Source organism: Balaenoptera ricei, chromosome 14 (assembly GCF_028023285.1).
Source record: "Balaenoptera ricei isolate mBalRic1 chromosome 14, mBalRic1.hap2, whole genome shotgun sequence".
Classification (NCBI taxonomy): Eukaryota; Metazoa; Chordata; class Mammalia; order Artiodactyla; family Balaenopteridae; genus Balaenoptera; species Balaenoptera ricei.
Genome location: NC_082652.1, coordinates 9,415,408 through 9,442,184, shown reverse-complemented (window position 1 = coordinate 9,442,184; position 26,777 = coordinate 9,415,408). Strand labels below are relative to the sequence as shown.

Here is a 26,777-nt window from a genome sequence, read left to right as displayed (position 1 = left end):
ACAGGCACATGAATGTGCACAGCAGCACTATTCACAATAGTCAAAAGGAAGAAACAACTTGCGTCCATCAGCAGATGAATGGATAAATAAAATGTAGTATATCCATACAATGCAACATGATTCAGCCATAAAAAGGAATGAAGCACTGACACAGGCTACAACATAGATGAACCTTGAAAACATGATGTCAAATGAAAGAAGCCAGACACAAAAGATCACATATTATATGACTCCATGTACAGGAAGTGTCCAGAATCAGTAAATCCATAGAGACAGAAAGTAGATTTGTGGTTGCCAGGAGCTGGGGGGTGGGGGAATGGGGAGTGATTACCAGTGGGTTTCTTTTTGGGGTGACAAAAAAAATGTTTTGGAGCCCCATAGAGATGGTGGTTGTACAACACTGTGAATATATTAAATGCCACTGAATTGTTCATTTTAAAATGGTTAATTTTATGCTGTGTGAATTTCACCTTGATTTAAAAAAAAAGTGTTGACTGGAGCCAAACTGTCCAGGTTCAAATCCCAGTCTGACATTTGCTAGCTGTGTAAGCTCCACCCCCTGAGCCTCAGTTCCCTTGTCTCTAAAATGGGAACAAAAATCGCACCACCCTCCATGGGTTTTATGAGGATTAAATGAGCTAATGCATAGAAAATACATAAGATCCGGCATATCCTAAGTGGTAAATGTTAACTATTCCTGTTATTACTCTGGGGTTGCTGAGTTTCCTCAGGTCCTTCAGGATTGGGTCAGCCAGAGGCATAGAAGACTCCTGGGGGCCCAGCAGGGCTGGCCAGGACTCCCAGACCCCATGGCTACATCTGACATTCAAGGAAGGGATCAAACATTTCCTGCCCATTAAATTAAAGCAGAGGCTATCTATCTAGGAAGAAATAAAAGTGTAAATATCAAAGCCAATGCATAACCTTCCTGGACTTCTGTTGCAACTTCCTTTCTTTAATAATCATTGTTTAAAAGAAGTAGTCTGGGATGGTAGGGTGGGGTGGGGACGGGTTGATGGGTCTTCCACTCCATTTAAAGTTCACTGCACGCACCGACTTGCGTCCCATATCAAATATCTGCAGCCACAAGGAACTAGCCAGTGGCTGTTTGCTCTCCGGACGTTATTTATTGCTGGTGTAAATTGGCAGGATCTCCCCCGGTGCATAACTTTTTCCCTGACTTGTTTCTTTCCAGAAGATCCCAGACTAGGGGGCCAGCCTCACAGACGCCAGCAGAACAATCTTCTTTCAACAGCATTAATTATCTGTATGGCTTTCCATAACAACAAAAGAAAAAATCTTGACCCCACTGCCTGCCAATATTTAAGGCACTAGGAGAGGGAAATCCTTTTATCTTTGCATCTCCCAGAGCAGTCTGGTTTGATAAAACATCCTTCCCATTCCCCCCCTCCCTTTTTATATTCCGAACTTTCTGGCCTGATTATTTCTCCCCACCTCGGTAAAAGGCTGTGTATACTCCTGAGTGTTGACTTGATTTTCTTCTATAAAAACATCCCTGCAAGAAATTAAAACAGCATAGCCCATTCTTGCTCCAAAAGCTACTTGTAAAGAGTCTTATTCCTCACTAATGGAAAGGGGCGGGGGGCAATTAAAAGATCTGTAGGGGAGGACAAGGGTTGGGGGAGAGAATGTGGAAAATGGAATATGAGTTGAGAAGATTTCTTTATTTTAAATTAAAGTTAAGGATTAAAGGCATCAGGCTTTCAAGAGTTATCATGAAAGGCTTTTTAGCAGTCCCAAGTGGATGGGCCATAATCTTCTTTTTAAATGGCTATATTTAGACCACAGAGCACTCAGGCAGTGGAACCAGAAACTTCCAGCAGGGGACTGCATGCAGGATGGAGCATGGTGTTTTAATATCAGCTGTGGAAACGAGATTTAACCACCTAGGAGTGATTTGGTTTTGAGGAACACGTAGCACTTGGAAATAGCACGTATAATTTAAGTATCAGTGGACGGGGTTCATAGCAAGAGTTGTGCCCAGAGTAAACCTAAGAATTTTGGGAAGGCCAGGCCTCACCTCAAATGACCCTCCATTCAAGCGGTGTCTGATTCACAGCTGTATGACACCTCTGATGAAAGCATCTGTGGGTTATAACTTATACAGAGGTTTCTCGATGTGAGAAATTATCTTAAAACCCTGCCTCTTGTAACAGATCAATCCGTGGATAAAGTAAAGCAAAAAGGAATTGTTTAAAGGAAACACATTTATCTCCTTCTCTGCCTCCCAGTTTAAGCTCCATGATCATGTTTACTGAATCTAATTTGACTGAGTTCACCTTTATAAAGGATATTTGAGATCAGGCTATATTACATGTTTAATCAATATGGTAATGAACGATTCATCTCAAAATATAAGCTACCAAGTTAGTTTTTTTAAAACAATTTAAGAAGATTTTTTAATGTCTGAAATGAAACACCAGCGTTGATACAGCACAAGAGCAGAACCCTTAAAAGTCTGGTGGGCAACAGGCGGGAATCCAGACAGAAGAATTCAGTAGAACAAGAAACCTTTGGGCTTCTGAGACAGCGGGACTTCCTGGGCTGGTTTCAGTGTGGTTTGGTTTTTGTTCATTATTGGAAGCATGAGTAAGTGTTCAAAAATCAAAAGTGACAAAGACCCAACCTGCAAAGCAACATAATCCTCTCCTAGGAAGCAAAAACACGTTTCCCACATTTCCCTCAAATTGCAAATCAAAGCAGACCCCGACATATCTTCTTTAAGCTAATCTCCAGCAGCCTGGTAACTTTAAAGGGGTTTAAATTAGACCAAGTTTTTTTTTTGTTTTTTTTTTTGGTGGTCACTCCCTTTCTTATAGGATGCTGGAGAGAAGGTGTCTAAAGGGTGCTAGGCAGGGCTGGGGTGGGTGGGAGCTAGATTTTCCTTCACCTACAAGATTCTACCAGGCTTCCCCATTCCCCTGTCTTCTCAACAGCCCAACACCTAGCAGGGGGCCTGGGAACCAACAGGGTTAAGAAGATCTGCAGAGGCTTTTTGATGTTCCCTGCAGATGCTGAACTATAGCTATTTGTGGTTTTAAGTGTAAGGAGTCACGATCTAACCCACAATATTTCCAAGTCTATGCAATAGCTAGTGAACCCACTAGAAGTCTTATAAAGCACATCTAAATGCACCAGCTTGTCATTCATTTATTCTTTTGTTTAGCCAACACATGTTTACTGAGCACCTACTATGTACCTGACCCTGTTCATGGCGCCAGGGCATATGGCAATATATAGGAAAAGGGAAATGGTCCCTTGTCTTTATGGAATTTAGAGAAGCACAAGCAAGCAAGCAACTTCAATTCAGTGTTGGAGCTGGGTGATGGGTATGTGGAGATTCTCCACACTATTCTCTTTGTGGACATTTGAAATGCTCCATAAAACAGCTTTTAAAAAAAAAATAGTAAATGCTATTTATTTGATCAATTTGTTCACCAGACAAATATTTCTTAAATGAGACCCAAGGGTCAGGCACCATGGCAGAAGAACAAGACCAAGGGGCTCCTCACCTTCAAGGAACTCAGTCTAGCAATGGTGGATTTTCCCTATTAGATGAGTGAGGAGAGTTAAACCTGTCTGAAGAATTTGGGGGTATTGGAGGGGCACTCAAAAGACCAACACAATCTGCCAGCTCAGTGGGAACATTCAAGGTGACTGTGTGCAGAGATTCTAAGAACACCACTTTCTGGATTAAAGGAACACTGTAGATGGGGATTGGCAAGCTGTGGTCCATGGGTCAAATCCAGCTCACCTCATTTTGCAAATAAATTTTACTGGAACACAGGCATGATCATTCTTTAAAGTCTTGTCTACGGCTGCTTTCACACTACCACGGCACAGCTGAGTACTGCAACACAGACTGTATGCCCACAAAGTAAAAAATATTTACTATCTGGCCCTCTAACGAAAAAGTTTGCCATACTCTGCCCTATAGTGTTCTTCACAGAATATTGTTGATAAAACTGAGAAAGTTTTTGTGAATTAAATCCCCAACCTGCCTTCTTTGGTGGCCCAAGTTTTTCACACACTGAGTTTGCTTAGAGCTGTAGTTCTCTGCCTTGGCTATCACTGGAAAGCTTTTAAAAACCCTCATGGCCAGGCCATACACCAGACCAATGAAATCAGACCCTCTGATGGTGGGTCCAGAAAAAAAAGAAATCTGTATTTTTTTTAAAGCTCTCTTAGGTGATTCCAATGGGCAGTCATGGTTGAGGACCCACGGCTTAAAAGGATAGACATCAGCTTGGCGTTAAGTTTTCAAGGATGAATGCAGACTGTTGATCCAATGCAGTAGCCCCATAGAAGTTGGCCCACCTCTAAAAGCAGCTGGATCCATGGGGAGGGCCAGTTGGTCCTGGGTTGACTCTGATGGTAACATCCAGTTGGGAAAGCAGGTGGGCTACAGGCAGTGGTGTGCTGGTAAATATTTAACAACTGGCTCTCGGGGGAAAAAAGCTCTGAAAGGTGGTGCTTGCCAGTTTCTATGGTATAAATACTCCCACCACGGCCAATTTCAATCTACCAACTAGACATCACTGAAAGCGGGGCTAGGAAGATATATATGTACAGTAGTAATACATTATATAGTATTTCCAGCATACAGATACGATAGATGTAAATAACCTCAAGAGTACATAATAGTAAAATATGTAAAATGATTTGGAAGTGACAAGTTTTGAGTATTTACTACCGTGGTTTGAAATAAATATAATTTATTTAACTGTAGTTAGGTTACGTAGTTTAATTCCTAATAATGTCTTGCAAAAGTCCTGGAAATTTAATATTTGGTTCTCCTGAGCTGGTACAAGGTGGTTCTACCACAGTGGAGGCATACCTTGGAGATATTGAGGGTTTGGTTCCAGACCACAATAAAGCAAATATCACAATAAAGCAAGTCACACGAATTTTTTGCTTTCCCAGTACAAGTTATGTTTATACTATACTGTAGTCTACTGAATGTGCAATAGCATTATGTCTAAAAAAATGTACATACCTTAATTTAAAAATAATGCTATTGGGAAAATGGCACTGATAGCCGTGCTCAACGCAGAGTTGCCGCAAACCTTCAATTTGTAAAAAATGCAGTATCGTGTGAAGCGCAATAAAGCGAAGTACAATAATATGAGGTATGCCCGCAGTCACTTCAAGACTCAGAAGGTCAAGAGTTGGCTGGTAGTTACTAACGGAATTTACATGGGAAATATAATAAGGTAAAGGAACTGAAGCTTGCTGCTTCCTGGCAGGATGACCTTGGGAAGGTTGCTTCCCTGAGCCTCAGATTTCTCATTCTATTAAATGGGGTTATTACAATATGGGCTCTGTAGCCAAGATGGCTTGGACTAAAACACTGCTCTACGACTTCCTAGCTGTGTGGCTTTAAGCAAGTAACTTCAGATCCCCTATCCGTAAAATGGAGATAATTATTGTATCACCTGATGGGGGTGGAAGGGTTGAAAGTGCTCTTCTAGGTAAACAGTGTATGGCATGTGGTCAATAATCAATAAATGTTAGTTCTCATTACTATTGTACAGGTTTGTGTAGAATCACATGAATTACTTCTTTATTGGGTGCTAGTGGCAATCATTCATGCTGTTTGCCAAATATTTCTGGCTCCCTCCCTTCTGTCTTGGCTACCTGTGGTTGAGGGAGATCATATGACTAGTTTGGGCCAATGAGCTGAAAGCAGAAGTGATGTGTCACTTTCCAGGACGGAGTGTTTTATTGTTGCCACAAGACCCTCTGAGAAGTTCATCCTTTCAACATAGTGAATAGACATTAGAGCTGACAGCTGCTCCATTAGCCTGGGTGCCTGAATAACTGTGGTGAGCAGAGCCCACTGCCTACCTGCAACGGACATGTAAGCCAATGGGACTTGTCATGTGAGCAAGAAATATGCCTTTGTTGTGTTAAGCCATTGAAATTTGGGAGATCTTTTGTTACTACAGTATAATACAGCCTATACTGACTGATACATTGCTAAATAAATGGTATTTATTACTACTCTTAAGAATACCTCCATTGTCTCCAAAACTATAAATATCACCCAAAAACTCTCAATCTAGATCATATGCCTCTAACAGGAAAACTTTAACTAGTTCAACTCATTGGCAAGGTGTAGGGAACAAAGCATGGTATTAACTGTCCAAAGATATGTTTGAATCTCCTACTTGCTAACTCTGCAATCGCAGGCCGATCACATCAGTTCTCTGAGCCTCAGTTTGCTGATCTGTGATATGGAAATAATAACGAGGATCGCATTTGCTCTTGTGTGACCAGGCAGCTGTGCAGCTATAATGACAGTGTGTGTTGCATAAAAACAAAAAGCTATCATCACTGGAAGAAATTACAATCTCTGACTGTGATAAAGTTAGGTTATTTCCATTGCTCTTCTTCAAACTCCCAAGAATTCCAGTCAAGTTTTTGTTTTGCTTGTATTAACCACCTCTGGATCTAATTCAAAGGGAACAATATGTCTGGTCTCCTCCTTCAGGGCTCCTGCCCAGGACTCTACATCCTTGAGCAACTTCTTTCTCTCTCTCATCTTGCCCCGAATCACCAACATTCTGCAACATGCCTTGGCAATCTGTCCCAACAATCTCACTCCTTCTCAGAAAGTTCCTCCTAAAGTCTTCCTTAGCAATGCTTACTCTGGGGATTTAATTAACACTGGTACCTATATATTGACTTACGATCAAAATGCAGAATGAAATCTATATACCCAAGTAATGTCCACAAACCATTTAGTTAACAACAGAATGCCCCTCAACTGCCGACTTCTTAAACCTTAAGGGGAAAAAAAAAAGACTCTTAATTTCATCACTTTGTCCTCACCACTTTTCAACGTCGTGCAGGCTTTGGCATTTCCTAATTATGAGCACAGCCTAATTCAATCAAGATTCCGCCACTGCTTTTTCAAATGTTCCAACTGATGCTGTGAAAGCAACACCTTTCCCCCCCTCCCCAAATAAATTAAACCTCTGTATTATACTCATTACTTAAAATTCTCTGTAGATGAATTATTTTATTTTAAAAAATCATAATTACACACATCTACCTGTCAAGTGAATAGGAGTCATATACTGCATGTCAGCAGGAACTAAGAGTTAGGCAGAAGGCCAAGAAAGGGGTGGGATGATTCGGCCTTGGTTTCTCCATTAGCAAGCAGAGACCACGGTGTGCATCGAACTGTGACTGACCTGCAGATCTCCACCAAAAGAACACGAGGACATTTGTTCATTCATTCCTTTATAAATCTTTATTGAAAACTTATTGTGTGTCAGTCTGTGAACAGGCAGACCTGATCCCTGTCCTTATGGAACTTATGACACAAAGCAGATAACCATACAAATAATTATTACCATTGTGATAAGTACCAAGAAGGAAGAGAGCAAGGGCACCAGAGGGTGTAATAGGAGCTACATCATCTAGTCAAGAGGCAACAAAGACCTCCTTGAGGAGATGGCACTTAAGCTGACACCTGAAAGAGGAATAAGAGTAAGCCAGAGAAAGAGCAGGGGACAGAAAATGGAGATATGTTATGTTCATGGATTGGAAGACTCAATATTGTTAAGAAATTTAATTCTCTCCAAATTGATCTATAGATCCAATGCAGTCCCAGTCAAAATCCCAGGAGTTTTTGTTTTTGTAGAAATTTATAAGCCAATTCTAAAATTTATATAGAAATTCAAAGGATATATAATGTCCAAAGAAATCTTAAAACACATAAACAAGGTTAGAGGGCAATCTATCCAATTTCAAAGCTTATTGTGAAGATTAATAAAGTGTGGCACTGTTGTAAGGATAGACATATTGATCAATGAAGCAGACTAAACAGACCCACACAGATGCTCATCTGATTTTTGAAAAAGGGCACCAAAGCAATCTAAAGGGAAAAGGGAAATTTTTTAACAAATGATGCTGGAACAACTGGATATCCATATAGAAAAAAAAAAGTGACCCTCAAATCCTTACCTCATACCATACAAAAAAATTAATTTGAGGTGGATCAGAGAGCTAAACATAAATGCTAAATAACAAGGCATCTAAAAGAAAACATGAGAATAGATTTATGATTTGGGGGTAGGCAAACATTTATTAGCTAGGACACAGTAAGAAAGAGTATTCCAAGGGCTTCCCTGGTGGCGCAGTGGTTGAGAATCTGCCTGCGGATGCAGGGGACACGGGTTCCAGCCCTGGTCTGGGAAGATCCCACATGCCGCGGAGCAACTAGGCCCGTGAGCCACAACTACTGAGCCTGCGTGTCTGGAACCTATGCTCCGCAACAAGAGAGGCCGCAATAGTGAGAGGCCCGCGCACCGCGATGAAGAGTGGCCCCCGCTTGCTGCAACTGGAGAAAGCCCTCGCACAGAAACGAAGACCCAACACAGCAAAAAATAAATAAATAAATAAATAAAATTTCTCTTAAAAAAAAAAAAGAGTATTCCAGACAGAGAACACAGCATGAGCAAAGGCCCTGGAGAGGGAAAGAGTTTGATTTTTTTAAGAACTGAAAAAAGGCCAGCATGGCTGCAGCGTGCTGCGTGAGGAAGACAGCGGTAGAGTTTAAAACGCCAACTGCTGCAATGATCTTTATAAAAAACCTGCACTTCAAGAGATGAAAAGACAAGCCGCAGACTGGGAGAAAATATTTGCACATCACATATCTGACAAAGGATTTAACTCTAGAAAATATAGAGAACTCTCAAAACTCAACAATGAGACAAACAAACAACCCAATTAAAAAAATGGGCAAGATATTTTAATAGACACATGACCAAACCAGATATACAGTTAGCAAGTAAGCACATGAAAAGATGCTCAACATCATTAGTTATTAGGGAAATGCAAATTAAAACCACAATGAGATACCACTTCACACCAATTAGAATGGCCAGAACTGAAAAACAAACAAATAAACAAAACAAACAACCTGATAATACCAAGTGTTAGGGAACACAGAGAACAGCTGGAACTCTTCTACACTGCTGGGAGAAAAGCGGAATGGCACAGCCACTTTAGAGAAAAGACTGGCAGTTTCTTAAAAAGTTAAACATACGCTTATCAAATGCCCCAGCAATCCCACCCCTAGGTATTTACTCTAGAGAGATTAAAAACTATGGTCACACAAAATGTTTATAGCAGTTTTTTTCATGGCTGCCAGAAACTGCAAACAACTCAAACATCTCTCAACAGGTGAATGAATAAACAAACAGTGATATAACCACATAATGGAATATTACCCAGCAATGAAAAGGAGCAAAGTACTAATACATGCAGCAACATGGAGAAATTTCAAATGCATTATGCTAAATGAAAGAAGCTAGATTTAAAAACACACACACACACACACACACACATTATCTGTATGTATGTATTGCATCATTCCATTTATATGGCATTCTGAAAAAGGCAAAACTTCAGGGATATAGAGCAGAGCAGTGGTTTTCAGGTAGAGGGGATGGGGGAAGGGGTTTGAATATAAGGGAGCACCATAAAAGAATTTTAGGGGGTGAGTTAACTGTTCCATATTCTGATTGTGGTCAAAGCTCACAGAGCTGTACAAACAAAACAAAACAAAATTACCCTATGTACGTTAAAAATAAAACTTCACCAGTCATCTCATCTCCTGCTTAAGCATTTTGCCAGGTTCCCCACCACCTACTGGAGAGAATCAAAAGTTCTTAGCCAGATGTCCAAGGCCAGGCTTCTCCCAGAGTACTCTATACCCATCTGTGCTCCCTCTGCAACTCCAGCTGGCAGAAACTTCAGGGCTCCAGGCCTCAGGGCCTTTGTTCATGCTGTTCCCTCTGCCTGGAATCCTCCTTCCCTGGCAAACTCCTATTCGTTTCTCCAAATGTGGCTCAAACGTCACCTGCTTGGATAGTCCATCCGAAGTGTCTAGCGCTGAGGTTGGGTCCACAGAAACGCAAAATGCAGCCAGGGCAGGCAGACTGATGTGGTTCAATGTCCAGTACTTAACGAGGTGGTGGCCAAATTACATTTTAGATCAAAGTGTCTATATTCCAAAAGGGTTATCATGTGGGAAAAGCAAGAGAGGCAAGGAACATCTGTCCAGCTTTTCTTAATATGGCTTATTTTAACCTAAAGAAAATGACGAACTGGAAACTCTCAGGAGACGGAAGTCCAGACAGGGTCCAGCTATTCAAGAGGGAACCAGTCCTCAAGTTCTGCCCCTTTGGGGCCTCCAAAGCACACAACTCATCCTAAGTTTCCCCCATGCCCCCATGTTCCTGTGTCACAAGTCCACAGTAAAGAAGCAGTTCCTTCCCCACGCCCAGACAGATGAAGGCAATAGCGAAGCCCCAGAATGCCACTTAAGAAAGATTTCTTAGGCTGTGGCTCTGTGAGTCAGAAATTTAAAAAGCGGGGTTTCAGCATCATGCAATTAATGCAGCAAACATTGATTTCTGCACCATAAGAGGCCGGTTCATTAATTCCAGATGCTCCCACCAGTCAAACCAAGGCTCGGCTTCTTTGCAAGATGAGGCAAGTGAGAATACTGAATTTTAAAATTCCTTTCTGCAGCAACCTTTATTACCAAACAGAGCATAAAACCCACCCACCCAGACTGCTTAATTCTTCCTAAATAATTAACAACACCTGCTCACCTCCCTGTTTATGCCGGCAAAACTCACAACGCTGCTCGGCGCCCAAGTGGTCTCTCCTTCTTATGACAGGAGAGACCAGTTAGCCCTCAACCTCGGCCTCCCCCACCCAGCCCTGAACAGCCAGTGTACTTGCTTAGTGGAATATTCCTCTATGCCTCCCAATACCAGATCTCTTGACTGGATTAGATTTTTCTCTGAATCACCTTTGAAAGGTAAAGACCCAACAGGGACTTCCTGATAAAGATATCTGGGGGCTCTTTGAGGTGAAAAGGAGAAAAAGATGTCCCTTGGGAGAGCCATTTTCCTTTGGAGGAGGCTTCTGCAAGTTGAAACCTTTCTTTTCTTTCCTTTCCTTTTTTTTTTTTGTAAGGTAAATTTCCCTTCAGGGGAGTTGGTGGATTTAGCAAGACTCAAACTCTATAATTCAAGCCCAGGAAGGTGCAGGAATTGACCAACCGACTGTTGGGTTTTCTTGTTCATCAAGAGAGCCTTGCTACTCAGTGTGGTCCACTAAGGTGGCTCATCATCCTGGAGTCTGTTAGAAATGTGGACTCTTGGGCCCCATCCAAGTCCTAGTGAATCAGAACTTGCATTTAAACAAGAATCCAAGGTGATTCATGTTCATGTGAAAGTTTCAGAAGCACTGGATCAGGTGGTCTGTTTCAGAGAAGTGATAATGAGGAAGAACCATTGCCATATCTGCAAGGTGAAAGTAATAATACTTTCTGCTTGGCCTGCCCCAAGCTAAGATGCCCAGCCCTGCTATTCCAAGAACCATTATAGCCCTCAGATAAAACCTTCCAACAAGGCTGCCAGCCGAGGTCACCGGGCCACTGACCCAATCATGACATCCTGGCATGGTTCAGAAAACCCCAAACCACAAAGCCCTCAGTACTATCCAAAGGGTGGCCCCTGGACCAATAGTATCAACGTCACCTGGGCACTTGTTAGACATGCAGAATCTCAGGACGCTCAAGGCCTACTGATTCCCCAGGCATGACAGAAGCTCTCCAGGAGAGTCCTATGTGCTCTAAAGTTTGAGGACTACCGACTGAGATCTCTGAACCTCAGGCTGATATCTGGCAGCCACCAGGCTGTTTTGAGGGACTCCTTCAATTGGACTCCAACTCAACTTGGGCCTTGGAGATGGCGGGGAGACCCACCATTGTTTTCTAAATGAAGAAGAAGTTGGGGGGAAAGAATAAAAGTGAATAAATGGTTCCCAGTGGGTCATTAACCTGTTACAGGGTTGGGAAAGTGATGAGGCGTCTGGGATCCAAGTTCAAAGCCACTGCTTTGAACCAACAATGAGTTTCTCTGGCGAGAGGCATCAACAGGCCCGACCCCTCCCCTCACCTGTACCCCATTCTCTCAATTTCTTTATTCAAGAGCAACTCAGGGATGAAATAGTCTTTTGAATGTGTGGGTTCCCTCTTCGCCACCCCCCTCCAGCCTTCTCAGTTATCCTGGTGAATGCAGCGAAGATTTCATGCACCAAATACCATCCTGCTCCAATTGTCATTTCAGGATTCGCACCATTTTAATGAATGCCAAAACTGTTTTTTCACTTGATAGAGCCTGACACGACCAACAATCACAGATTAGAGAGAAACTTCTTGCTTTTCAACAAAGGTTAATAAATAGTGACAGCATTAAGTCTATTCTGATTAACTATGCTGAAAGATATTACTGCTGTTTGTAACATGAAATCATTATTGGATTAAGCACAGCATATAAAAATGAAATGTGAGTTTTAATCTCAAACACAGACATGCAGGCTGCTCAGATAAAGGCGAGGTAACACGCAGAGGCTCATATTAATTTTTAAGTTGCTCTGATGAAGGGATATTATCTGTCATTTGTCTGGTCTGGATTTGATGGTCCCTCGGTGAACTCTCTTATTGCTCCCCCTCAAAGAATGCTAAGAGGCAAATAGCAGTGATACTCCCCCAACACACACACCCTTCACTAAGCTGTACCACACTGAGTGGCAGAAAAAAGCACGACAGGACCCAAATAGGGATTGATGGACCACAAGTGGCTTCACTCTTCTGGGGGTTCTTTGACTTCAAAGACCTTCCCCAAGAAAATGCCAATCCCAAGTAAGGGGATGGGTTGAAGATGGGGGAGATCCACCCCGGTTTTCTAAATGAAGAAGTTGGGGGAAAGGAATAAAAGTGAATGAATGAGAACTCCCCGGCGGTCCAGTGGTTAGAGCTCCGTGCTTCCACTGCAGGAGGCACAGGTTCGATCCCTGGTCAAGGAACTAAGATCCCACAAGCCGTGTGGTGCGGCCAAAGTGAATAAATAGCACCCAGTAGGTCATTAACCTGGGACAGGTTTGAAAAAGAAATGACATCCAAATTCAAAGACACTACCTTGCCCCCTTCCCCACCATCCCATCCACCGTGGACACTGAAAATGCCCTGAGGTGCATTATTTTGAGATGTTCTGTACATTCATTCATTCAGCACCCAGACTGTGGTCTCTAAATACCATTTCCTAGTAAAAGGATCCAGGACTCCCTGGAGCAATGTCTGCATCCAAAGCTGGGGTGGGAAATGTACACAGTGAGTCTGGAAATCTTCCCAGAAAGCAAGGAGACTGTCCAAGACTACTGGAGGAGTCCAGAGGATTCAGGGGTCAACTTTCAGAGGTCCCCACGCACCAGAGACTGGACAACCTGAATATGAGTAGAGATAATAACTGAAATGGATAAGGACTCTCCAATGACACTTGCATCCATGGGTTTATAACGATATTTTAAAAAACTCTTATTGGCCACTTTTGGGGGACACTGGGGAAGCAACTCTTTATTTTGAAAACTGGCAAATAAAGGGAAAGAATTAAGCATTTATCCTCCCTTTCCTGGACACACTAGCCTTCAGGGTGAGCAAGTAATTGATGAGGGCTGGTTTCTCTGTAGAGAAATCTTCCAGCTAAGAAAAAGAAGAGGGACAGAATCAACCTATCAATATTTTGCAACCCCTAATGAATTAATGGATACAGGCAATGATTATCAGTGGGTGCAAAACTCAGCAGATGAAGAACTGATGGGAGAACCTGACAATGGACGGATCAGGCTGACAGCTCCAAACCCCACAGATCAATCTCAATGACACAGAAAAGGAGACAGCCAGACTTCACATACCTCCTGACAGAAGGGCACACCACCGCCCATGACGTGGTCTTGCCAAAAATATTGAACCAACATCTGGTCAAGCCTCTGAGGCTACCACCAGTTCACAGGAAACCCAGGGGACGTAGGAGTATTAAATGACACCTCAGGGATATGCTCAGCTAGATCCAATGGAAAGAAACTCTACGGGATGAAAGCCTTCTTCAGCAAGAATAAAAGAATAAAAGAGAGGAAGAGAAGGAGAGTGAGAGGAAGGTGGGGCAGAAGTAGAGAGGGGACAAAGAAAAAGGCGGGGAGGACACAAAATAAAATATGAATCGATAAGTCCATACTGAAACAAATTAATAATTGAATAGATAAATAAGTGGGGGAGAAAGAAAAGCTCTTCAACTAATAAATGTAGAGGTAATGATGGAAAGAAAATCACCATTTGGCAAACACTGCAGTAATAACTGTTTCAGGCAAGAAGCATTGATGGATCTAAAATTAGTGGGCAAAAGAATTAGTAACAGAGTATTTACATTGCCTCAAAGTGTTTCCCCACAAGATACTTATTAATTACGAAGGAAAAAAAACCAATAAGTTCACAGCAGAGAATCCCAGCAGACAAAAGTGACCAAAGTCAACATCACTACTAATGGGACAGATGGTCACCATGTGCCTCCTGATATGATGCATGGAGAAGGACACAACATCACTCCTGTAGCATTTCTGCCAAAATGCATAACCTGAAGCTAATCATGAGTAAACATTCCCAAATCAAGGGACAATCTACAAAATAAAAGGCCAGTTCTCATCACAAGTGTCAGGGTCATGCAACCACAAGAGCACTGTGTATTACAGTAGAGAGAGGCCCCAGATTCTCCTTCACCGTGACACAGTCCCTGAAAAGTCTACTTGAGATTTGTGCATCAAACAGTTCTCCTTCACTTAGTCCCACAGAGTGTCTCCCTGCAACCCAGCACTGAGCACAGAAATACTCACTGAATGAATAATTCAATGAATAATAATCAGCTTAAACCAAAAAGGATTTTTACTGGCTCACATGACCTGAAAGTTTCAGGTCATCTGACTTCAGGCATGGCTGTATCCAGCAGCTCAAATGATGTCACCTCATCCTACTTACCTCCTGGCTCAGCTTTCCTCTGTGTGGGTGGGCTTTGTTTTCAGCCAGGGTTCTCCCTTGGCAGCTCTTTCACCAGCATGGCAACTCCCAGGGAAAGCACCTCTTTCCCAGTAGCACTAGCAAAAGTCCCAGGATTCACTCTGTTTCGACTGAATTGGGTCCATGCACTTTAATCTATTCCATATTAAAGGACTAAAGAAACATGACAATTAAATGCAGTGCATGATCCAGGACTGGATCCTAGACCAGAAAAGGATGCTAGTGAGCAATGGGAAAAATTTGAGTAATACCAGTACACTAGATTATAGTGTTGTATCAATACTAATTTCCTCATTTTGTAGTTGTTCTGTGCTTATGTTGACTGTTTATGTTACGTTATATTAATGTTAATCTGGGTGAAGGGAATATGGGGAATTCTCTGTATTATTCCTGCAACTTTTTGTAAATCTTTTTGAAACAATTTAAAAATAAGTTAAAGAATGATATTTTAAAATATTCCCTAATTACCCTACCTCCAAAGGTTCCCTCCAGACAACATTTCAGAACATCTCTTATTGCAGAGCACTTAGAACATAAATTCATTTATTGCTTCTTTAAGAGACTGAATGAATGCAGTCTCTCTTGCTGGTTTGTGAGCCCTCTGAACACATGGCACTTTCCTACCAGAGGGAATCACTATACTTTCTTTACCATCCCCTTCTTTTCCCATGTAGTTTTTATTACCTTCTATAGTTACATATTCATCTGCAGTTGGCTCATTCATTCATTGTCCAGCCAATAAATATCTGAAGGCACAGGTGTGCCAGGTAAAAGCTAGATATTGAGAACCCAGCAGTGATCCAAGCACACAAAATTTCTACTCTTACACAGCTTTACTCTGTCTCCACCATCAGTCTGAAATCTCCAGGGCATAGAGCCATACCTGCTTTGTTTCCTGCTTTGTCTCCAGTGCCTGTTACATAGTTAGCAATCAGAAAGTGCCCACTGAATGAATAAATGGATGAATGGCAAACACACCGCCACCACCTCCTCCAGCAGACATTGTTAATTGATCCCAGAACTCTTTCCTGTTGAGCCTGGCCAAACAGGCATGCAGTGCATTTGCCTAAGTGCACAGAAGAAGTCTTGGTTAGCATCTGTTTTAGACAAGAAGAAACGAGTGGCAAAAGGCAGGAAGTCACTGGCCTTAGAGCACTGATAAAATCCAGTGCCCTGACTTCTAGCCTCTGCAGGTTCCACTGTCCCACGAGGTAGGAGACATTTCCACAACAGCAGTCAAGTTTTAGGCAACTGCTGGGCCTCATTAGATCTCACACCAACCTCCTTCCTGGCCCCTCGTTCTCCTCTTCTGGTTCAATCCAACTCAGGGGGGCAGCATAGAAACATTCCCCCAAAACAGGGTTACTGTGCCCATGTTTCAGAGAGCAAAGAAACTTACATGAAAGTGGCCTCATGAGCTGAGGAATCCTGCACAAAGCTTAATTCTGCTTCAGACACCCAGGGACCTCCTGAAACAGGGACCATGGAGAGCTTGCCCATCGCTATGCCAGGGTGTTTGGCACTTAATTATACCTTATTTTCTATTTTCCTCTATTTGTTTCATGGCTTTACAGCCAACTTAACCCTCTCCCACCAAACCATGAGGTAACCAATAGGTGCAGATACAGGGAAGTTCCACCTCTAAAAGGCAAACACGTCCCAACCCCTCTCCGAGCCTGTTTTCCCATTTGAAAATGAAAGAAGATGTTGTGAGGTCAGAGTGCCCTGGGCTCAGATCCTGGTTTGACCACTTCCTCCGAATGTGGGCAGGTACCTAGTGCTCCCTGCCTCAGCTCCCCCATATGTGAAATGGGTCGATGCTGTGAGGATCACTAGGGAATGTGGCTGGAAAGCGTCCAGCTCAGAGAGCAAGTTTGAAAGACAGTAGATGTTACTCCCATCTAAATTCCCCCTCATTTCTCACCTTGTGGGAACTTCTAGAATCACTGGCTTCTCCATTTCACTGGGTGAGCCTTGGGGGTGCTTGACAAATATTCCTGGAGTTAAATTTAGCCTTGAAGTGGGTGGACTTTGTACAGGGTGTCTGCCCAGGTGAGCACCCCAAAGTCAGGGATCCAGCTGCCTTGGACACCTTTGCATTGTCACTGCCTTGGGTGCTGCCTGGCACAAAGGGATTTTGTGTATAAGACCATTTATTTGCTTTTCATTCTTACATAGTTTTAATATCAGGCATTTGTTTTCTCGTTGAGGTTTGCAGGTCCCACCCCAGGCCTTTCTGCTCCCTGCACTCTCTGGCCCCCACCTGAAGAATGGGCGTTTTGCCTGCCATGCAGACGCCCCCGTCCCTCCAAACTCCCCTGAGCCAGAGAGGATGTCGTAAATATGGTCGCAGCTGTGACATCAGGCCCTGCCCAGGTGAATCCTGCAGCTCCCTGGAACTCCCCAAGGCAATAAAAGAACTTAGCTGGGAACATGGAGAAAAGAATTATAAGTGACATCTGCATGACATCTTCGCCTGACTGAATTAGGCAAGGAATTTGAGGAAAGGGGTATGTGCCCCAGTCAAGTGTCAAAAAGGTTTCCGCAAAGGAGAAACTTACGTGGCCCAAGGACTCGTATGACCCACATCAGGTGGGTGGGCTAGTGAGGAGTCTGTGAGTTTGGCCACAAAGGAGGAGGCTTGCCTGGTCTAACCAGGCCCTGTGGGTGATTCAAGGGACGGGGTGAATGACACAGAAGATTATACATTCGGGTACACCAGTAAATGTTACAAAGAGCCTCAGTTTTCTCACCTGTAAAACGGGGACAGAGTGCAGATTCAATGAGATGGTGTAAGTCAACACTTAGCACAATGCCTGGCTCACAATTAGTACTCAGCCGAAGGAGGAGGTGCGATGTATTATAATTGCTTCTGAATTTCAGACAGAACAAATGGGCCCTGATGTACAAAGCTCTCCATCAACCATTTTACCTGAGTTGCTGGCCAAACAAAGCCCAACAGCCCCTCTTCTACCACAACCTCGCCCCTCCCAGTCCCCTCCCCCCCACACTGGACAGTAGCTGGTCCCCCATCTTGCCAGAGGTTCCCACACCTCCCTGCCTTTGAGCCTATGAACTCCTGGAACAGAAAAGTGTTTCCCACCCCTCCCCCCTTCTGTCACGCATCAGCATTTCTTTCATTCAAGGCCCTTCTCTTGGAAGTCTTCCAGGATTGCTTCCATCAACATCCATCACCCGCTCCTTGGCACTCCCATGGCACTTTGCTCCTCTATCAGCAAGTAATACAAATTATTAGTTGTTAATATCATCACTGCAATCAGAGCTGCCATTAATTATCACCAAGAAATAGTCTCAATTAATCCTCTGAATTACCCCATGCGGCAGGTATGCTCTCCCCACTTTACAGAGAAGGAAACTGAGTCACAGAAAGGTAAAGCCACTTACACAAGGCCACCTAGCCAGGAGGTGACAGACGCAGGCTTGAATTTGGGTCTGTGTAGCTCCGAAGTCCTCACTTTTCTCCATATGAGCGCCGGAAAAGGCAGCTGAAGAGGTGGGAACCCACGTGCCCCATCTTAAGGGGACAGGGGGAGTGTGGTTGTGAGTTACCGGCCCTGGAGGGAGCAGCAGAGCTGTGCACGGGCATACACACACACACAGCTTCTTTCTGGCTTCCCCGAGTAGCCCCCTCCTGAATTTCAGAACATCTCCCCTTCGCTGAGTCACCCTCCTGGGAGGAGGGGGAGAGAAATCAATATTCTGTTGCCTATCAACTCAGTTATCAGATCAACCAGCACTGGCCCCCAAGGCCACAGCCAATCATTCCAAAACCCCCAAACCCCATTTCATTACAGTTATAAGAACATTTCCTTTTAATCACCCCCAAATATTTCTGAGGAGGCAGAAATAAATAAGACTGCCTGGGAGAAGACCAGACACATCTTTACATGGAAGGGCACAGTGCAGCGTGCAGGGGCAGCAGGCCCTGAGCTCGGTGGGGACCGTACGACCCTCAGCATGGCTCCTGGGTCTATTCTGGGGGCAGTGATGGGCCGCTCACAGGGCAGATCACCAAGGGTGGCTACTTAGAGGAGAGCAGGTCACAAGACATGACAGCAAACACCCAGCCAGGAAAAACACCAAGACAGAGTCCTGCTCACCCTCTGTGTGAGACAAATGCCCCCCCCGCCGACCCCTACCCCTTCCTTCTAAAGAGGCGTCAACATTCCCTGAGGGCCACACTGGGCTGCAAACTCATGTGGTCTCAAAAAGGACAGCCAACGTGAAGAGCAAGGGCTGAAATGGGAGTCAAGGTGAGTGGGGTGGGGAGCCATTCTGTGATCTTGAGGGTGTCTCTGAAGCTCACTGTGCTACTATTTCCTCCTCTAGTAAATAGGAATGGAGTTTATAATCCCTCTCTACCTGGTGACTGAACACAGCACGGTAGTAATGATAACGGTGAACAGTCAATGAGCGCTTGCTGTGTCCCAGGCCCTTTCCTTAAACCCACTGTGTGAATGATCTCATTTTACAGACAAGGAACAAGTAGCACAGAGAGGTGAAGCAACTTGCCCCATGTCACACAGCCAGAAGGGCACAGAACTGGGATTTGAACCTGGGAAAGCCCAGCTTCTGAACTGAGCCCCTTCCCCCTTTTCCATCTCCTCACTGGCCTCCTGAGAGGTCCAAGTCTTTGGGACCCAATTACAAATGAACAGTTCAGCAAGATGAGTCCTGGGATTCCCTTTGGACCCTGCTGACCCATGACCTCCCATGAGCCATCCTGGGATTTGGCTTCTAAATTAAATCCTTAATGCCCCAAATCCACTAACAAGCACTTATGAGGCACCTCTCAAGTTTTTTATATTATGTACAGGGCAGGAGAGAGAAAGGTAAGAAATGAAACTGGCCTGTCAGGGATTCTGGCCTACTTGATGTGAACACAATGCAGCCAGGACGCAGCTGAATTAGATACAAAGCAGGAAAAAAGATGATTGGTGCTCCGAGAGAGAGAAAAATGCAAAAAACGATAAGGGCAAAAAGAGAAGAAGGCTATAGATAGAAGCTATGGAGCTCAAGCAGGACTTGAAAGGCAGGTAGGTTTGGGATACGCAGAAGAGAGGAGAGCACTCCAGGTGGTCAGAACAGCTTGGGCAAGTGCAAGGATCCAAGTTGGCCCAAGTAGAGTGAATCCTGGGACTTTTGCTAGAGCTACTAGGAAAAAGGGGCTTTCTTTCCCTGAGAGTTGCCATGCTGGTGAAAGAGAGCTTTCAGGGGAGAACCCTGGCTGAGAACAAAGGCCACCCACACAGAAGAAAGCTGAGCTAGGAGATGAGTAGGATGAGATAACATTTGAGCTGCAGGATACAGCCATGCCTGAAGCCAGATGATCTGGAACTTTCAGGTCATGTGACCCAATAAAAATCCTTTTTGATTTAAGCTGGCACCAGGTGAGTTTCTCTCATACAAACACAAGAGTCCTGCCCATTACAGTAGAGACTGGCCCCGAAATCTACCTCACTGTGACATAGTCCCTGAAAAGTCTATTTGAGAGTCACACATCATCAGTTCTTCTCTTTCACTTGAGCCCACAAGGCGTCTCCCTGCATCCCAGCACTGAGCACAGAAAATATTCATTGAATGAATGACATTCCCCCCACAGTCAATGCTTACCTGTCCGTCAAGGTCATATTCACTGCCTCGAACCCATTCCCTGGTCTTTGAGGTGTGGGGTAGTGTCTCAGTTTTCTGCCATCACCCTACCTCTGACCATCACAATCACAGTTAAGCGATTAACTCCAGGAAATGTTCCATGCACCCACAGCTCTGCAAAGTGTGCATCCCTGAAGGGGAGGTGCCGAGATCAGGCCCCCTCTTCTGTGGGAAGCTGCCACGTTGAGCCTGAATCCAATCACTCCCTTAGCTGCAGTAAACTCGGCAGCATGATCCATCCACCCATCCAAAGAGCATTTGTTGAGCAATTACTACACACCAGACACCTTTTGCTCAAAGCGTCTGAATGAGTCTGGTTATAGAAATGAGCATGGGGGCAAAAACCCTGGGGAGTTTCTCTTCCATGAAACAAAGAGGCTCCGCCCAAACAAGCAGAAAAGACCCTGAAGATAAGAGTAGTGTCCCCCACTAGACGGGAAACTTACAAACTTATCTGTTGTCAATAATAATAAAATGTTTTCCTCCTCCTAAAAATACCCCCTCTTTGCAGACCTCAAGACATCGAATTTGAACCTTCTTGATATCTCTGTTAAACTGGCAAGGAATGTTCCCTTGCAAAAAGATGAAATAAGAATCACAGTAATAACAACAACCTTCTTAAAAAACTGTTTACCATGCCAGATGCCAGGCTAAATGTTTTAACTACATTTAAACTACATTTAACTACATTTTACCTACATATTCCTTTGAACCCTTGCTACAACCCTAAGAAGTGGGGAATTGGAGGCTCAGAGAGGTTAAGTAACTGGCCTGAAGTCACGGAGCAACTGAAGGAACCAGAATTTCTACCCAGATCTGGAAGATTCCAAAACATCTCCAGGCCTCAGCTATTTCCTTTGTAAAGTAGAAATGAGTAGGACTTACTTCAAAAGGTTTGTACGTACACTAGATGAGATAATGCCCATAAAGTGTTTTAGGACACAGTCTTACTCACGTGAAGGGCTTTGCCCAGCCAAATGGAGTATTTCATCATCAGTGTGCCCCTGACATGGTTTAAGGCTGGTGGGCTCAGGGCACCATGCGGTGCCGGGCCGGGGGAAAACAGCCCTCTGTACTCGGCTCTCCCCTCTGCTGTCTGCCGCCAATGCTCAGATGTCAGTTGCCTTTTGACAAGTGCACAAAACAGTTTAGGATGCCCACAGCCACAAGCCCAAGCTTGCTGGATCCACCCCGGCAGGGAGAACTGCCAGGTGGCTCTCTTGCCGGTTGGCTCTCACCCCTGGCTGCTGCCCAGAGTGACTTAACCGAGTCTGTACACGCCTTGCCAAGTCGCTGGAGGAGAGACAGCACAGCATTTGACCCAGCCCACCCATGCAGAACACCCACCCCATAACCCATGCCATGAAGCCCTGGGCACTCCCAGCCAGATGCCTGGCACACAGCAGCTGCCTGTTGGCATAGAGTGGGCAAAGCTGCAGAAAGAGTGGGTTACAAGTTGTGTTTAAAAAAAAGAAGATGATATTGTGTGCTGACGGGATATTTTAATCTGGGTTCAGGCATTCCAGAAATAACAATGATAGCTCATGCTCTACAGCGCTTAATCTAACCTTTTATGTAAAGTAAGAAATTTAACCCTCACAACATCTCATGCAGTAGGTACTATTGTTAGTCCAATTTTACAAGTAAGAAAACTGAGGCACAGACAGAATGACTTGCCCATGATCACAATGCAAGTAGGACACAATGAACCCGGCTGTCAGCCCATGTAAAACTGCTGTGTTCAAGAAAGGCCCCAAGGGGCTTCCCTGGTGGCGCAGTGGTTGAGAATCTGCCTGCCAGTGCAGGGAACACGGGTTCGGGCCCTGGTCTGGGAGGATCCCACGTGCCGCGGAGCAACTAGGCCCGTGAGCCACAATTACTGAGCCTGCGCATCTGGAGCCTGTGCTCCGCAACAAGAGAGGCCGCGATAGTAAGAGGCCCGCGCACCGCGATGAAGAGTGGTCCCCGCTTGCCACAACTAGAGAAAGCCCTCGCACAGAAACGAAGACCCAACACAGCCATAAATAAACAAATAAATAAATAAATAATTAAAAAAAAAAAAAAGAAAGTCCCCAAGGTAACAACTGAGAGACAGCCCTGAGGCTGTCGGACACAATTCCCATTTTACAGATGATAAGACTGAGGCTCAGAGAAGCTGACCAACACACTCAAGGCCACACAGCATTTGAAGCCAGGCTCCCGAATTACATTTCGCACTACTTCCTGATCATACTGAATTTTGCACAGCACCTGGTTTCTACTCTGTAAAATCCAGCTCTCTCATACCAGCCACCCTGTCCTGCATAGGGTGATACCACAAAAGACAAATCCCAGTGACAAGGAGGTGAGCTGGAGGGAGACAGGGATTAAAAAGTGGTTCCTCCGGCCCCATGGAGAAGCTCTCTGGCCACCAGGTTCCCTCAGGCGGTGGGTTTTCTGCCCTAGAGAAGCGATTATAGCAGGTCGAGCCCTGTGGGTGGCAGGGGTCAGGGCTGCTGTGGCCCCTGCGGAAGCTCTGATCACCTCCAGGGCTAGGGCCGGAGCCCCCACTACCCAGCTCGGGGCAACCAAGCCCAGGGCGCCAGCCTCCCCCCAGGCCAGACCAACAACTGTCAACCAGGGGCTCTCATTGCCAGGCGTAGGCACGCCTTGAAAAAGCACATTCTGTTTCATAAAATAACTTTATATTTAGAAAGCAGCACCCAGAAACAAAGCATCCATTGCTCACATGGCCCAAGCTGCAGGGGTAAAGCTCAACAAAACCACAACGGGAGCAGAGTGGGTTCAAAACGGCGCCATCCTCAGAGGCACCTGGAGGTTTCCTGAGTCTCTGACTGGAGTCGGGGCCAGGTGGGAGTCTGGCAGCCTGTCAACAGTGCTGGCCCACTGTATTCTCGAACCCAGGAAGGTGTGTGACAGGCTGAGTTACCCAAAGACAGCTCTGCCAGGGACTCCAAACGGGAGAGGATGGGAGAGCGCCACACACGCACCCTCGACATGTTACATTCTCTCACATGTGTGCACGCACACACAGCATGGCTTACGCTCTCACATGCAATGGGTGCTCACATGCAACATGCCTTCACGTGCAACACACACATGCACACAACACGCTCTCACACAACATACTCGCCCACGAGACACTCTCCCCTACACATGTGCATGTGCTCAAATGCATGCTCACACACTCACACACTCCTATTACACACATGGTCATACTCACACATGCACACATACGGCTGTATGGATGCACACAGACCCACACAGACCCACAGTCACGCACCCATGTGCCCCCCCAAGATGCTCACACACATCCGCGCACAGATAGAAAAAGACACGCAGGGCCACAGAGAAACATGCCCAGACCCAGACCCCGCCACACCCACGACCACCTCCCAAAGGCACAAGGACAACACAGAAAGACACACACACAGACAAAGAGTCACACCCAGTCTCGCACGTGGACAGCCCCCGCAAAGCCGTAATGCACGCAGAAAAAGACACACGGAGACCCACACCCGCCACACACACCTGGCTGGACGCATATAAGGGCACAGGGACACATACACAGTCACAGCCTCCTGCTCTCACACCCACAGGTCCTCCCCACCGATGGCAGGTCCTGGCACTTACCCTGGGCAGGGGCGTCCAGACACAGGCGGCAGCGCCGTCTTTCCAGCCCCAGCCCGGCAGCCTGAGCCCACTCCAAGGGCCTGTCACACAGCACCACCGGCAAGTAAAGAGCGAATGTGCAAAAATAAAGCCGAAAGGCTGCGATAAAGCAGTCCCCTTCCCACAGGACTCCGTGCTGACGCAGGTTCTGCTCTCTGCAATAAACATTTTCATTCTAATTTTAAAAGACATTAGCATTACCTCTTTGGCTCTCCATCCAGCCAGACGGTACCTCGCCTGCTGGGCCACCCGCCGGTCGCACTGGGCAGCAACGGGACAGACACAGGGTCCCAGGCCTTACGCCCTAAGCCTACAGGTCACCCGGCACGAGGGGTGCTGACCCAGGCGCCTGCTGGTCACCTGGCTTTTATTTTACATCATCCGTGCAGAATCCCACTGATGCTACACCCAATAAAGCAAAGAGATATACCCCCAAACTTCCTCTGGAGAACTCTGTCTCGCTCCAGCCGGGATCCCTGCGGATCCGGTCGTGCCATGCAACATGAGCACCACACACTAGGAAGGCAGCTTTCAAATGATGGGTATGCGCCCTGACAAATGGGGGGCTCGGTGTAAACTGGGGCACCGTCCTCCACCTCCCAGCCCACAACTCGCCCTGCCTGCAAACTCGAGCCTCACCTCGCACCTCCCAGCAGTGACTCAATCTGGATTTCCAGGCTTGGCAAGGACCTAAGGGAGAAGGGAAACCACAGGCTAGTTTGTGAAAGACAGTGAGCTATTTTTATGAGCTCAGGGGCCTAGACCCAAAATACAGCCTCCACCTTCAGCTCTTGCCCCATCCTGCTCACACTCAAGGCCCCAGGTACTCTGAACAGGTGATTTCTGCAAAGCCACCTCTGAGCCTTTGCCCAAGCTGTTCCCTCCTAGAACACTTTCCTGTCTCTTTGCCATAGCTACACCTGGTGATCCTTCAGGTCTCAGCTTCCAAGTCACTCCATACTATATTGTTGGGGGCCCAGGGATCCCATGTTGTCCCATGTTGAAGGGGGCAACCCAGTTCCTGCCTTCACTGAGCTATAATGTAGGTGGCCTCCTTCCAGAAGTTTCCTAGGCCTCCCAGACTGTGTTGAGCACCTCTCCTCAGCTCCCACGGGCTCCTGGGCTCCCCGCTTAAGGGACAGCTCTTCCCAAGCTGGTTCCACCCACCTGTCCCTGGGTCTGTCTCCAGTAGCTATGGGGACTAGGGACTCCCCAAGCGCAGGGGGCAGTCTGCCGTGTCCCTCCAGGTCTCCCTACACCGGGCACAGCATTAGCCCAATAGGTGGCTGCTGAGTGAGTAAATGAACAAAGCGCTCGTGCTGGCTGAAGCACCATGGCTCACAGTCTTCCTCCTCTACATCCAAAGACAGAAACCAGGAAAGGGAGACCTAAGTAAGTCCTTGTTAGAGAGAGGATGTGACATTGGCTCTGGCTCGCTCGCAGCTCTTATCTGCTCTGCCCTGGGGCTGGGGGTACAGCCCCCTCCAGCCATTCCCAAATGTTTCCACATTACTATGTTAGCAATCAAGGGTCCACAGGCCCCGAGCATAAAAATGTGGGATGAAAAAGAGAAATGTCAGCAGATGGCTCACAGCAGCCTCAGGCCCCTCCCTCTGGGGCCTCCTCTACTGGGTAGTCCCAATGCCACGGCCTGGCTCAGGCCCCCCTCCCCCCGACACAGGTCTGGATGACTGCAGTAGCTCCTCCCGGTCTCCATGACTCTGCTCTTACCCCCTCACAATCCCTCCTCTCCAGGGTGGCCTGAGGGCTCCTTGCAAAAGGTAACTGGCTTCCGTCACTGCCACTCCAGGCTCAAACCTCTCCATGGCTTCCTGCAGCTCTTAGAATTAAACCCCTAAATCCTCACCCTGAGCCTCCAGGAAAAGTCCAATCTCTACGTGGTGGCCCAGGAGGTCCTGCCTGATGTGACATCCACCACCAGCTCCAAGCTGACCTTGATCTCCAACTGAATGAGTCACCAGTTCCCAGTGTCCCCAGTTCTCATCCTCTGTGCCAGTGCCCATGCTGTTCCCTGTATCTGATGCTGTTCCCTGGTGTAAAAGAATGGCAACCCTAATTCCCTGCCTGGGAAACACATCTTTCCAGACTTGAGGCAAAGAGTTTCTTTGAGGCTCCTTCCCAGCTCCTGACTCTAAGCCCCTGCACAGCCAAGTACCCAGTGCCGAAGAAACCTCCATCTTGTGCTGTCATGGGTGGTCTTCTCTCCCTGGTGACCCTCTTGAGAGCAGGAGTCCCATTTTATTTATCTAGAGGCTACCCAGATCTGGCCCAGAGTAGACACATTAATATGTATTAGTGATTACTGCTGTGATGAATATACTTTTCAAGCTCCCTCTGTGGCCTGGTGCCTTGCTCTAAGCTCCCGTATTTGTTTGTTTCTAATAAATCAAGCCAAAAGGAAAGATCCAGATGCCTCAGCTTCCTCTGCAACTCCCCACGCTCCAGTCTGAAGGTG

At 45.8% G+C, this 26,777-nt stretch overlaps 1 protein-coding gene across 5 annotated transcripts in view; it reads right to left on the bottom strand.

Annotated features, from left to right (window-relative positions):
- CUX2 (cut like homeobox 2) overlaps window positions 1-26,777 on the bottom strand; it is a 265,277-nt gene that overhangs the window by 181,482 nt on the left and 57,018 nt on the right. Inside the window, exon 1 of one of the 5 annotated variants that reach the window (XM_059894665.1) lies at window positions 24,263-24,297. The exons of the other annotated variants lie outside the window; for them this stretch is intronic. The gene's annotated coding sequence lies outside the window, so the exon portion shown is untranslated. Of the gene's footprint in view, window positions 1-24,262; window positions 24,298-26,777 lie in introns of those variants that run through there. 5 annotated transcript variants of the gene reach the window in all.